Here is an 11803-nt window from a genome sequence, read left to right as displayed (position 1 = left end):
ACCGCACCAGGGAACCAGCTGAGTGAGCTAAAGGAGACCCCCCCCAGCCCAGGCAGCTGACGTCACCATGCCCGAACTCGCTCTGCTACACCAGCTCCACAGGGAAGGTCCCCAGAGTGGAATCGAACCCTTGACCCCTGAGCTCAGGGTCCACTGTGCTAATCACCACACCACCAGGCTGCCCCGGCTCTGCTTATTTAATTTGACCAAAATGATAAATAGTGCTCTGTCAGCCCTCACGCAGCTGATACTGAGCAACGCTGCAGATGGCCTGTTTTCCTCTGGCCACTGTTACAAAATGACAGTGTTCTGGCACATGCAGCAGGCCTGGGTATCAACGGACAATTGAGCTTTGCGTTTTTATTTTTCGTGTATCATCAGGAGCTCACGAGGGAGGAGCTGGAGGGGACAGATCTGCCCTCCCGTAAGCTCGGGGCTGCCGCCACAGAACATGAGGCACCGACACTTGAGTGTAGAGTAGTGTAAAGGGAGAGGGCTGGGCTGCCAGCAGCTCTGTCACCCTGCAGCCCACAGCTGGCAGCCCCCACTGGAGCCCAGCAGGGAGAGCCTGGCCAATAGCTGGATGGGAGACCTGGGAAAGCTGAGGCTGCTGCTGGGAGAGGTGTTAGTGGGGCCAGTAGGGGGTGCTCATCCTGCAGTCTATGTGGGTCCTAATGCCTCAGTATAGTGACAGGGACACTATACTGTAAACAGGTGCCGTCCTTCGGATGATACTTAAAGCTGAGGTCCTGACTCTCTGTGGTCATTAAAAATCCCAGGGCGTTTCTCAAAAAGAGTAGGGGTGTTACCCCGGTGTCCTGGCCAAATTTCCCATTGGCCCTTACCAGTCATGGCCTCCTGATAATCCCCATCTCTGAACTGGCTTCATCACTCTGCTCTCCTCCCCACTGAGAGCTGGTGTGTGGGGAGGGCACTGGTACATCATCCTGGTGGGGCTGCACACTGGTGGTGGAGGGGATCTCCATTACCTGTAAAGCGCTATGTAAGTGTCAGGCATTCTTGTTATTATTATGCTCTATAGGATGTTAGGTGCACTTTCGTTTTGTTTGGCCAGGTCTGTGGCAGACGTGGGCAGTTTGTCACAGCTGGTGTGTACCATGGGGGTCAAAATCCTTCACCTCCCTCTTTCCTGTGCAGATGACCTGTATCTCTGGAAAGAGAAGGGAAGAATAGGATATGATCTCTTTATTGGCCATATACGATTTCTTGCATTAGGAATTTGCCTTTTTGCAGACCCCATCTTACTCTCCATGAGACACACAGACAGGGAGAGAAGCTGGGGGTCAGAGCGCAGGGTCAGCCATTTATACGGCGCCCCTGGAGCAGTTGGGGTGAAGGGCCTTGCTCAGGGGCCCAATGGAGTAGGATTCCTCTGCCGGCAGCAGGATTTGAACCGGCAACTTTCCAGCCACAGGCACAGATCCTGAGCCGCAGAGGCACTGCTCTCCCCCAAGGAAAGGCGTGGAAAGGGTTAAAACGGCAAATTCCAGAGGCCTGCAAACCCTTCCTAATAGGTGCAAAGGAGGAATTGTGTGTTTTCTGAAGGCTCAGATGGAAATGAAGGCTCTGAGGCTTCAGCACATGCTGTAACACATGCAGCCGCAAGAGTTTCCCCAACCCAACGTCGGTCACTTACTTTCTGTTCTTGAAATGAAAAGTTTTCCAAGTGTGCAGAAGTCAAAGCTGTAAGCTGTTGTTACAGACGACCCGCTTTGCTGAATAATAGCCAGTAGCATGTGCTGTGCGATTATTGAAAAGCCAGGAGTATTATTTTCTTCTAAATAAATAAATAATAATAATTAATAAAATCTCACAGGGCTCCTCAGTCGTCCAGGGCTGCAGTCTATTCAGTGATCGCTGGGCAAAGTGGGTTGAGCTTGTCAGTGTCTCAGAGTAAAATGATCTCATTTTTCTCTCGTCTGTTATTATCAAACAAATACAATGGCTTTCAGTCAGCGCTCAGTACACAGCACTGGGGTCCTGGGCCACTGATATTTATACAGTATTGCAAGTGGGTAAATATATATTTTCAATTTTTGGGAAGAGTCTGCTTTGTGTCATTCTGACGTGTGTATCCCGGCGCAGGTCAGTGAGCACTTAAAAACGCTCTTTAATAATCGCTTTTGTGTAACATAGCCACCTGAACGGCACATTGTAGCTGCCTCTGAAATAATTACGGGCAGGCCTCATGCCAAGATGATTCACGCTATTCCCCTGATCCGGTGGGATAACCCAGTTTTCTGACTGACATAATGCAATGCCATTCACAGCACATTAACCCTCATCAGGCCGCCACTGAGAGGGATCTGTGTGTCACTCCTCCTCCTAGAACACGCGTCTGGGGAAAGAGTCACGACGCGTCTCTGCGCGGCGCTTGGAGTCGCTGGTGTAACAATATTGATGTTCAGGTAGAAGAGCGTCAGCAGGGACAGAAACAGTAAGAGGTGCGCGTCGGGTTCTAACGCGGCAGTGCTTCGCTGTAATCCATTATCTTGAACCATGCCGCCCCACTGTAGCATAACCAATTACATGTACGTGTGCTGAGGGGCTGTGGGGATGGAGGAGTCTTTATTCCAACAGGAGAGGGCTGCTGACATTCCTCGGATGATGATCTTTTCATTTCCTTGGAGAGTTTCTGTGTTCTCGGTCTCTCCTGTTTGAGACTCTCCTGTCTCTCCTGTTTGTTTCTGTGTTCTTGGTCTTCTCCTGCCGTCGTGTTAGTATTTCTGTCCTCGTGATGCTCTTCAAGTTGTCCTCAGATGGTCACTGCTTTAGTTAAGGCCAGGCTGGTCCTCACCAGTTTTGTCCAGAGGTCGGGCCGGACTCTTCAGCTGGGATGTGGACAGTGATCGGGACAGGTTACCGTACGTTTATAGGCGACCCCTCTCCGCACAGCAGCAGCTCCGAGCTCCCTTCCTCTTGCCAGCCGCTGAGGAAGAACATTGTCAACCCTCTGTGTCGAGTGGCTTTAGTCACACTGTGCCCACGCAGAGACAACGTGAGTGAAAAATATCGAGTGGGGCTTGAGGCCGGACTGCGCTGCCAGAGCACAGGTCCTGTCACAGAACACAGTGCTAGGCCCCTGCTTACACAGGCCTACAATGGGTCTTTTCAGCAATGTAAACAGTGTGAAACTATGTAATCCTCGCAGAGACCTGAGCCCTCTGCCAGCTATTCACTGTTATTGTAAGGTTGTCTTTCTGCATAATTTGCTGAGCTTCTGTGTTGCTCTGAGGCTGCTGTTCTGTACGTTGATATGGAAGTAGGGTGTCTGATGACAGATAGAAAGCAGCATTTACGTTTTTCTCTCTGTGTTTTCATCAATGGAGCTGTGCCGTCGCTGTGTGTGGTGCCTCGACTCTGAGGGCACAGCTGTGTCAGGCTGGTTAAAGGCAGGAAAGGACCCACAGTCGCAGCCGGAGCTCCTCCATACCGGGAGCAGGAGCACTGCGGTGCAGAGGCCTCACCTAGCAGCCTCTGTCATGGTGCGCACAGGCCGGACCATCCTGACAGGTCCTCCTGGCCATCTCAAACACAGAGCCCAACGTTTATGCCGCTAGTTGATGAGCTGAAATCTGCTCCCACTGTTCCAGATATCAGATATCTGGTTTGGATATGGCCTGGAGAGGTTTGTCAAAGGCATGTAGAGCTCACAGTGCCCCCTGTTGACGGAGCACTGAAATTCGCATGGCGCCGGCGACTGAAATTCGACGCCCCTGTGTCCTGGTTTGTTTCCACGTCGCTTGGTGAGCGTGCATGTTGGCTTGGTGAGCGTGCATGTTGGTCTCACGACCGTGAGCGAGACTCGTGAAGCAGAGCGATGAGGGAGATTTCACAGCCTCTCCAGACCTGTTTCAGAGGACAGGCGGAGAGTGAGTCTTACTCGTGGGTCAGCTCATGCGAGACGAGAGGTCAGCCAACAGGAAGAGAAAGGCCACTTTGTGGCCAGCCCTGCTGGCGAAAGGTTTTTAGCCTTTTTGTTCCTGTTAAAGATCTTAACTCATAATCTTCCCCAAAGGAAATGACATTGTCGTCTCCTTGGTGCCGAGGAATTAGGGGAATCTCACCGGCCAGCCTGACAGCCTGTTAGGAGGAAGGCGGCACACTGTCCTATTCTTAGGGTGGGATAGGTGAGCAACTCAAGTCTCAGCTAAATCCATAATACACAATGACCTATAGAAGAAGAACCAGCTGCTCAGCTAAGCCAGTCGTCCTTCTGAACCTGCAGTTTACTTTTGCGCTGTTCCAGGTAAATGTGTTAAAATGTCTGAAGAGAGAGAGTGCAACTTAACAGAAGCTACCTTACCACACTACCCCAAACACAGAGGCACATGTGTTTCACCAGGTGAGATCTGCTACTAATCTTCAAAACTCCCTGCAGCAGTACAGTATCATTCTGCTGAGCGTTGCCCTTCTACCTTGTCTGTGGGAAGATTAATATTCAAAGACAGTGCCCTGCGATCTAAAGAAATCAAATTTACTCCAGCCCTTACTCGGGTTTTCATTAGTTAGCTGTGACATTTGGGGTATTTTAAAGAATTCAGATTTGGAGAATAAAAGGTCTCAAGGAATTAGGCCTCTGGCTCTGAAAGTTGCTCTTTGTTTTGTTAGGATGTTTTCTGCAGAGGGTTAAAATTCTGCGCATTGTTAATATCTCACATTTACTTATTTTTTTGCTGATAGCAAATGTTTTCTGAAAAAAAAATTCAATCAAAAGAGCTTTTGTAAGAATATAAGAAAGGTGACAAATGTGAGGCCATTTTGCTAGTTAGTAGCTTATTGATCCATGAATTTTATCCAGCTGGTTCTTGAAAGAATCCAGCGTATGAGCTTCAACATTGTCATAAAGTACTTTGTTCCACACTCCCACCACCCTTTGTGTAAAGAAGCACCTCCTGTCCTCAGATCTAAATGTGCTTCCACACAGCATCCTTACAACTTTCAGTCATGTCTGTGGTTCCCTAAACTCAGACGCTTCTGTATCCCACTGACTCCAAGCCCCCCTCCCCCCTCTGTTTCTGTTGCTTTCCTGGTTGGGCCCGGTTCTGCTCACAGTGCTCGGCGTGGCCTTGCTCAGCGCTGAAGGGGAAGAAGCCAGGTGCCCCGTGCAAACCCCGAGGGCAGGGCTGCCCCCTGCAGGCCAGGGCTTGAGCTTGTCCCAGTCCCTGACGCTCAGACCGGAAAGCATGCACCATGAAATGGGCTTTATTACTGTACGGACAGTTAGGTGATCACCTGCATGTGTGTCCCAAGACAGGTTGCCAGCAGAGGCCTGATTCCTCACACAGGGCAGGGAAAGGCCTGTTCTCGTGTTTGTCTGGGTGCGTCTGCTAGCAGCAAAAATCACAGAACAGCCTTTACGTTTTCATCTGTCAGAATTGAACTGAAATATGAAGACACCCTGATGGGTGCTCATCCCTTCTCTTTATCTGTTGTTTTAATCTTGGGATTTTTTAACATTTTTGAAAAATGCTCTCACAGCAGATGGGGGGGGCAAAGTGGTGTGTGTGTGTGTGTGTGTGTGTGTGTGTGTGTGGTTATTGCCACTGTATCTGTGAGGACTGGTCGGAGAAACGGGTTGAGAAGATGCACACAACTTCGTTTTTAAAACCAAAACGGTGTCTTTTTTTACAATCTAAAATTGCGCCAGCTATTTATATTGGGTCTTTCAGCCTGTGTCGAGTTTCATTTTGGTGGAGAAGTCAACAGTAAATAAAAATAGAGCCCAGGCGACGGCCTCACCTGTGTAGAAATGCAAATGCATGTGTCTGTGTCTGAAAAGTTCTGTTTTTCTTAATAACTGGAAATAATGGCAGAAATATTTCCAGACCTGCAAGAGCAAACTGCGTCCTGAACTGAACATGGTAAAGATGCCCTCACTGATCATTTCTCTGGTCACTCTGACGTTCTCCGGGCTTCAGACCTGGCTGGAAACCCCAGCATCTCTCTCGGCACGTGGCAGGGAGGACACGGCCGCCAGTCTGGACGAGACGGAAGTGGCATGGTGCTGAAGCTCGGGCCCAGCCTGCCCGGCGGGCCGAGTCTCCTCCTGCAGCCCCCCCCCCTTGTCTGGGCCGACACCAGGAGAACTGTTCCGGCTCGGCCCCCGGTTCCGACTCGCTGTCAACGGCACGCGCGTCGTGTGTTCTGCGGCTGTTAGGTGGCCCTCAGAAGAAATCAATAAATATGACACGTATCCAAGGGATTTGTAGCCGAGTTGTAGCTGCTAATACGGATAAGCGGTAATCCTTCCAGAGTCCGCAGCAGTCCTGCGGGGGGACTGTGTACACCCAGCGCTCACAGGTTGCCAGGTTCCTCACTGCGGGGGCTGCCCACCAGTCCCTCCCTCAGTCAGCAGCTGCGCACGGAGATCCACTTTCATATCCTCTCCGGCAGAACTGTTTTGAATTTCTGCACCGAAATCATTTTTATTAGGCTTACACAGCTGTTCGGGCTAGTGAACAGACGTGTAGCCGCAAACGCCCAGCGGAAAACAGGCAGTCCGACGATCTGCAAAGATTTCAGGAAGCGTTGAAGCGTTTCTGCATTTCAGTGGGGGGGGGTGAAAGCTCTCAAGGAGGGACATGCAAAGAGCAGCAAATTATCTCATGTTTTCTTTCAGTTGTTAAAAATTAGAACAAAGTGTGTGCTAGTGTGTGCACATGCCTTTGCTTTCGGTTGTCAGGCTGGACAGAAGGTGCGTTGTGGTGGTTACTTTAACTCAGACCTAAGAGAGGAAACAGCAGCAGCTCTCTTCTCCAGGGCCAAACACCAGTGGAGGAGGAAGCGGTTTCTACCGCGGAGTGCTTCACTGCAGCACGACGGTCACCTGCAACCATACCTTCAACCCTGTTTTCTGCAAACAAAGATGATCTCTGTCATTTTTAGAATGTCTCCCAAGCTAGTCTGATGGGTATCTCTGTTTTCAGTTGTCCTTTTAAAAATTACCGTATGTTACAACTTTAGGTGACTGAGAAGTGTCTCTTAGATTTCAGATTGTTGTGTGTAGCGTAGTTTGTGTCTTGTCATTGTAATACATATTTGTTTAACCAAGGGTGCCTGGATTATTACTCTTCTCACCAAAGCAGTGCCAGGGAACAAAGAATGTGCCTCTAATTATACCAGCCGCTCGGGTATATTATGGAAAAAGCACTTACAATTTGGGGGTTATGAATAGTTATTTCACTTGTTGACTTAACCGTTCGGTTAATCTCTGACTTTCACCATTTTCGTAACCCTCCACTTGTACCTAATGTTTTATTCCTGGAGCCTGCGCATAAAGAGAGAGGAGACAAAGACACGCTATAGTTTTCTTTAAAGGCTGTAAAACAGGTCACCGCCCTCCAGTTTTTTCAAACTAAAGCTTGGATTGAAACTGCATTTGTAGCCTCTGAACTTCTCCAGTGCAGAGGTGTGAAGTTCAGGGGCGGGGTTCAGAGCAGGGCCGGCTCGTGCGCCTCGACCTGGGGCGACTGACGTGTTCAGGGGTTGGCCGATGTGTGAGAGCTGGACGTGTTGACTTCTTACTGTCTGCTGCAGCTTGCTCACCAGCGAGCTTAAATTGAGCAGACGACTTCTGGCAAGCAGACGTAGGCCTCTTAAACTCACAGATCTGTAAGGCAGGACCGATGCACTCAAGTGTTGCTGAAGGGATATCAATTTGCTCAACATGTTTAAACATTTAGGACAGTCACATTATTATTATTATTATTATTATTATTATTATTATTATCATTATTATTATTGTAAGAGGCATTCTGTTCCTCTGGCTGTGACAGCAGATGACATACTGGGCTGCAGCTCAATTGAGTTTCCTCCCCCTTCTCCAGTAGATTAGGGTTGTTATTTTTGGGATGACTGTCTAATCCCAGAGTATTTCCCTCGGTGCAGCAGGAAGTGTATCTCTGTCTCTGCTTCTCCCTGCTGGCGGTGGGAGCACCGCCTGTCGCTCTCATGCACATGGCGGAAGTACAGTAACTGATCTGCTTTTCAAAGACTGCAGTTTAGAACAAAAAAAAAGACCCAAGACTCTTACAAAAGGCTTTGGGTGTTCCTTTCCTTTCTGACACTCTTTGTTTTTCCATTTGTCTGTAAACAGGAGGCTGGAACCTGCAAAAACTTTAAGGAGGTACAAAATCAGAGGTGTATCATCTGCCTTTCAAAACCGATTGAGCAAAAAACATTTTCACTGTCAATTAAATGGGTGTCTTAAATTTATTTGGAACTTTTAATCCAAATGGAAGAGTTATTACTGCCTTTCAGCTCTTCGTGTTAAGCGAGCTTGTGTCCTGTGTACCCGTGTCAGGGATCTATATCAGACGATTACGGCACTCAAGCAGGTTTTTATAAGTTCCCCATGGAGGGCCTGCAGGTCCAGAAAGAGCCGTGGAATTGGGCTGAAAGTGGGTCGGGCACAGCCAGGTGTTTCTCTCCCGAGCGGAGCAGCGCAGTGGAGCAGGGCTGGGGAGGGGGACTGGTGAAAGGCAGCCCGCCGAACGTGAGAGTTTGTTTTCTGCGGAACGGCCGGCGAGCCTCCTCCGCGAATCTGGGTCAGCGACTCACCGCCGGGACCCCCGGAGAAGGGCAGGGAAGAGAGACCGCCTGCGAGGAGGCCGTCACGGCCTGCGGGAGGAGAGCTCTCCCTCCCGGCCCCTCCGCGATTCGACACGCTCGACGACCTCGCACACGGGGGAGCCGCCCTCTCGCCCGCACAGCGGGACGCTCAGGGGGCGCGCGACTCGGGATCGACCAGCCCGCTGCCGTGAAAGCGTGTCAGAAAAAGGAAACGCACACCAGGAGGGTAACTGTACCACTTTTCTGCAAAGGAGAGGCTTGACGGGACTGAACGCAGATGCACACCCACCATCTTCCCCGCCTCTGAGAAACCGGAGGGCCGGAGTACCGGAGGGCCCGGACCGACCTCCCCTGCGCCGGTGTGGCCTTTCCCCAGCCCTGGGGTGGTGTGGAGGGACAAACAGACCAGGGGTCCTGCTGTCTCAGACACACAGACACGCCAAGCAGGAAGAATGCTGGGAGGCAGGAGGCCTGACCTTCGCTTTGCTGCGCACCTGTATGACCAAGGGGCCCGACGCCTCAGGCTTGGTGCCGAAGTCCACTGCAAGAGGGGCTCTTGAGTAAAAATCCGCTCCTGTCACTTTGTAAGTAAGCCTGTATCTGAAAGCAGCTGAACTTGGAGCGCGCTGTCTTTGTTTCGGGTGATACAGCAAGCACGAAATGTGATTGACATTAAACGAGAGCGAGAGGTAAAACAGGCAGGCTGCTTTTCTGTCTCTCGGCCCTTTCTTGTTTGTTTTGCTGGGCGAGGGTGGGGGAGTGCTCAGGGTGGGAGTGTGTGGAGGGGGAGATGGAGATGTCGGCGTCGTGTGTCTCCCGTGAGCTGTGGAGCTGCTGCTCGACGGGCGTGACGCCGATTCCTCACGCCGTCGCCACAGACATGACTGGGGTGAGAGGAGACGCCCAGACTGGACAGGGTCTCTCTCTGTGTCAGACTGGACAGGGTCTCTCGTTGTGTCAGACTGGACAGGGTCTCTCTCTGTGTCAGACTGGACAGGGTCTCTCGTTGTGTCAGACTGGACAGGGTCTCTCATTGTGTCAGACTGGACAGGGTCTCTCTGTGTCAGACTGGACAGGGTCTCTCATTGTGTCAGGCTGCTGAAGGTCTCCCTACTGTCACCTTGCCCTGACGGTCTCCACATTGGGCAGAGTGGTGGCACTGTGGCTCAGGATCTGTGCCTGTTGGTGGAAGGTTGCTGGTTCAAGTCCTGCGGCTGGCAGAGGAATCCTACTCTGTTGGGCCCCTGAGCAAGGCCCTTAACCCCAACTGCTCCAGGGAAGCTATACAATAGCTGACCCTGTGCTCTGACCACAAGCTTCTCTCTGTCTGTGTCTCATGGAGAGCAAGCTGGGGTATGCAAAAAGATTAATTCCTAATGCAAGAAATTGTATATGGCCAATAAAGTGATCTCATTTCTCTCTCTTATGTCTGCTGGTCAAGAGCTGGCATCTTGCTTTGCAGAGGGACTCAGCCTGCAGGGGCAGGGGACCAGGGCAGATATCAGGGTGCTGATCAGGTACAGGTGAACACAGAGAGATGTCTGATTGAAGGGGTCCTCTTTAGCAATATGGCTGGGCCAGTAACTCAAGACCCGATGATATTAATAAAACTTAAATTCCTATCCTATCAAGGCTGTGAAACACTGGTGTTCTGTGCAGATCTATCCTTCAATTCTGGCTGGTTCAGTTCTGAATGTCTGATCCCAGTTTGGGGGACACAATTAGGATACTGCAAGCTAATCAATAGCCTTGAGCTACTTTTCCTGCTTTTATTGAGCAAAACAGGTAAACGCAAGTCTCCACATCCAAACCTCAGTGCTCTTATGTTCCATTCATTCCATGACAACACAGCTGACATACACCCTTGATTGATGGCTTAATTATTCCTTCTGTTCCTGTAGCAACACAAGAAGGTATTATGAGAAGACAAGCTCGCCCTTTTTATCTACACTGTACTGTTACCTCACAGCATCAAGATCAGCTCTAAGCAATCTCAATGAATTACTCCACCCTTGGATCCGCAGTTGAGCTTGAATAAATCCATCAAGATCCTTCAAAAGCACATTGACCTGCTGCGATAGATATATTGTGTTTTATGCTGCCAAAAAACGGTGCAGACATTCTCAGGATGTTAGTATCACTGGATCACTGGAATTCACAACAACCTGTCACTCCCCTGATGGACACTGCTCATTTCACTCTGTTTCTGCAAGGAAAATTGAACTCAGCATCCAGTCTTTCGGTTCTTTCCAGAATTTTGGCCTTCATGGACTTGTCGCTCAACTCGTGGTTCAGGTGTGCTCACCCCTAGCTTGACACACAGAGCCAAGGCGTCTGAGCCTGGTATCTTACAGGCTCGCTGTCTCCCACTGCAGGGAAGTCCTCAGCAAACTACCTCTGCTACAGGACATTTCTTTGCTTTGCTTGTTTCTCTTTCTCTTAACGAGGCAGGACTGAGGTCTTCCAGAACCAACTTTGACACAGAGACTGAAAGAGAAATGTACAGGGCAGGCTCTGTCTGCTAATGTCAAGCGTCACTTTGCTCAATGCAGAATGTTGATGACTTAATGGCTGATGCAGCTTTAAAGGCTGGGAGGCTGGTAAAGAATGAGAACTGTACGCTGGAGACACTAATTATGCTGTGCAAAGTGGTAACAGCTAGCCGAGGAAGAGTAGCAGTCGGGTTCCCTGCATTGCTGGTGATACGATCGGCCACGTTCTCGCACTGTGGCAGTAAAGACTGCATACGGCCACACCACCTTGAGCACGCCTGATCTCGTCTGATCTTGGAAGCTCAGCAGGGTTGGGCTTGGATTAGTACTTGGATGGGAGACCGCCCGGGAATACCAGGTGGTGTAAGCTTTGGGGCGGAGCGGTGGCTCTGTGGCTCAGGATCTGCGCCTGTGGCTGGAAGGTTGCCAGTTTGAATCCCGCGGCCTGCAGGGGAATCCTCCTCCCCTGGGCCCCTGAGCAAGGCCCTTCACCCCAGCTGCTCCAGGGGTGCTGTATAAATGGCTGACCCTACGCTCTGACCCCCAGCTTCTCTCCCTGTCTGTGTGTCTCATGGAGAGCAAGCTGGGAGATGTGAAAAAAGACAAATTCTTAATTTCCTCAGTTGGGATGGTGGGGAAAAAACAAGCCACAGGAAATCACAAAGCAGCCGAGTTCTGATCAGCCAGAAACTACAAGCGTTCACACTGCTGATTTT

General features: G+C 50.4%; 1 pseudogene; it reads left to right on the top strand.

Moving 5' to 3' along the window:
- The first annotated feature begins 11337 nt into the window (after positions 1-11337).
- LOC148837184 (5S ribosomal RNA) lies at positions 11338-11457 on the top strand (annotated as a pseudogene).
- The last annotated feature ends 346 nt before the right edge of the window (positions 11458-11803 follow it).

This window comes from Atractosteus spatula, chromosome 4, assembly GCF_055471065.1.
Source record: "Atractosteus spatula isolate fAtrSpa1 chromosome 4, fAtrSpa1.hap1, whole genome shotgun sequence".
Classification (NCBI taxonomy): Eukaryota; Metazoa; Chordata; class Actinopteri; order Semionotiformes; family Lepisosteidae; genus Atractosteus; species Atractosteus spatula.
The sequence above is the reverse complement of the archived record's forward strand: the minus strand, read 5'-3'. Positions and strand labels throughout refer to the sequence as shown.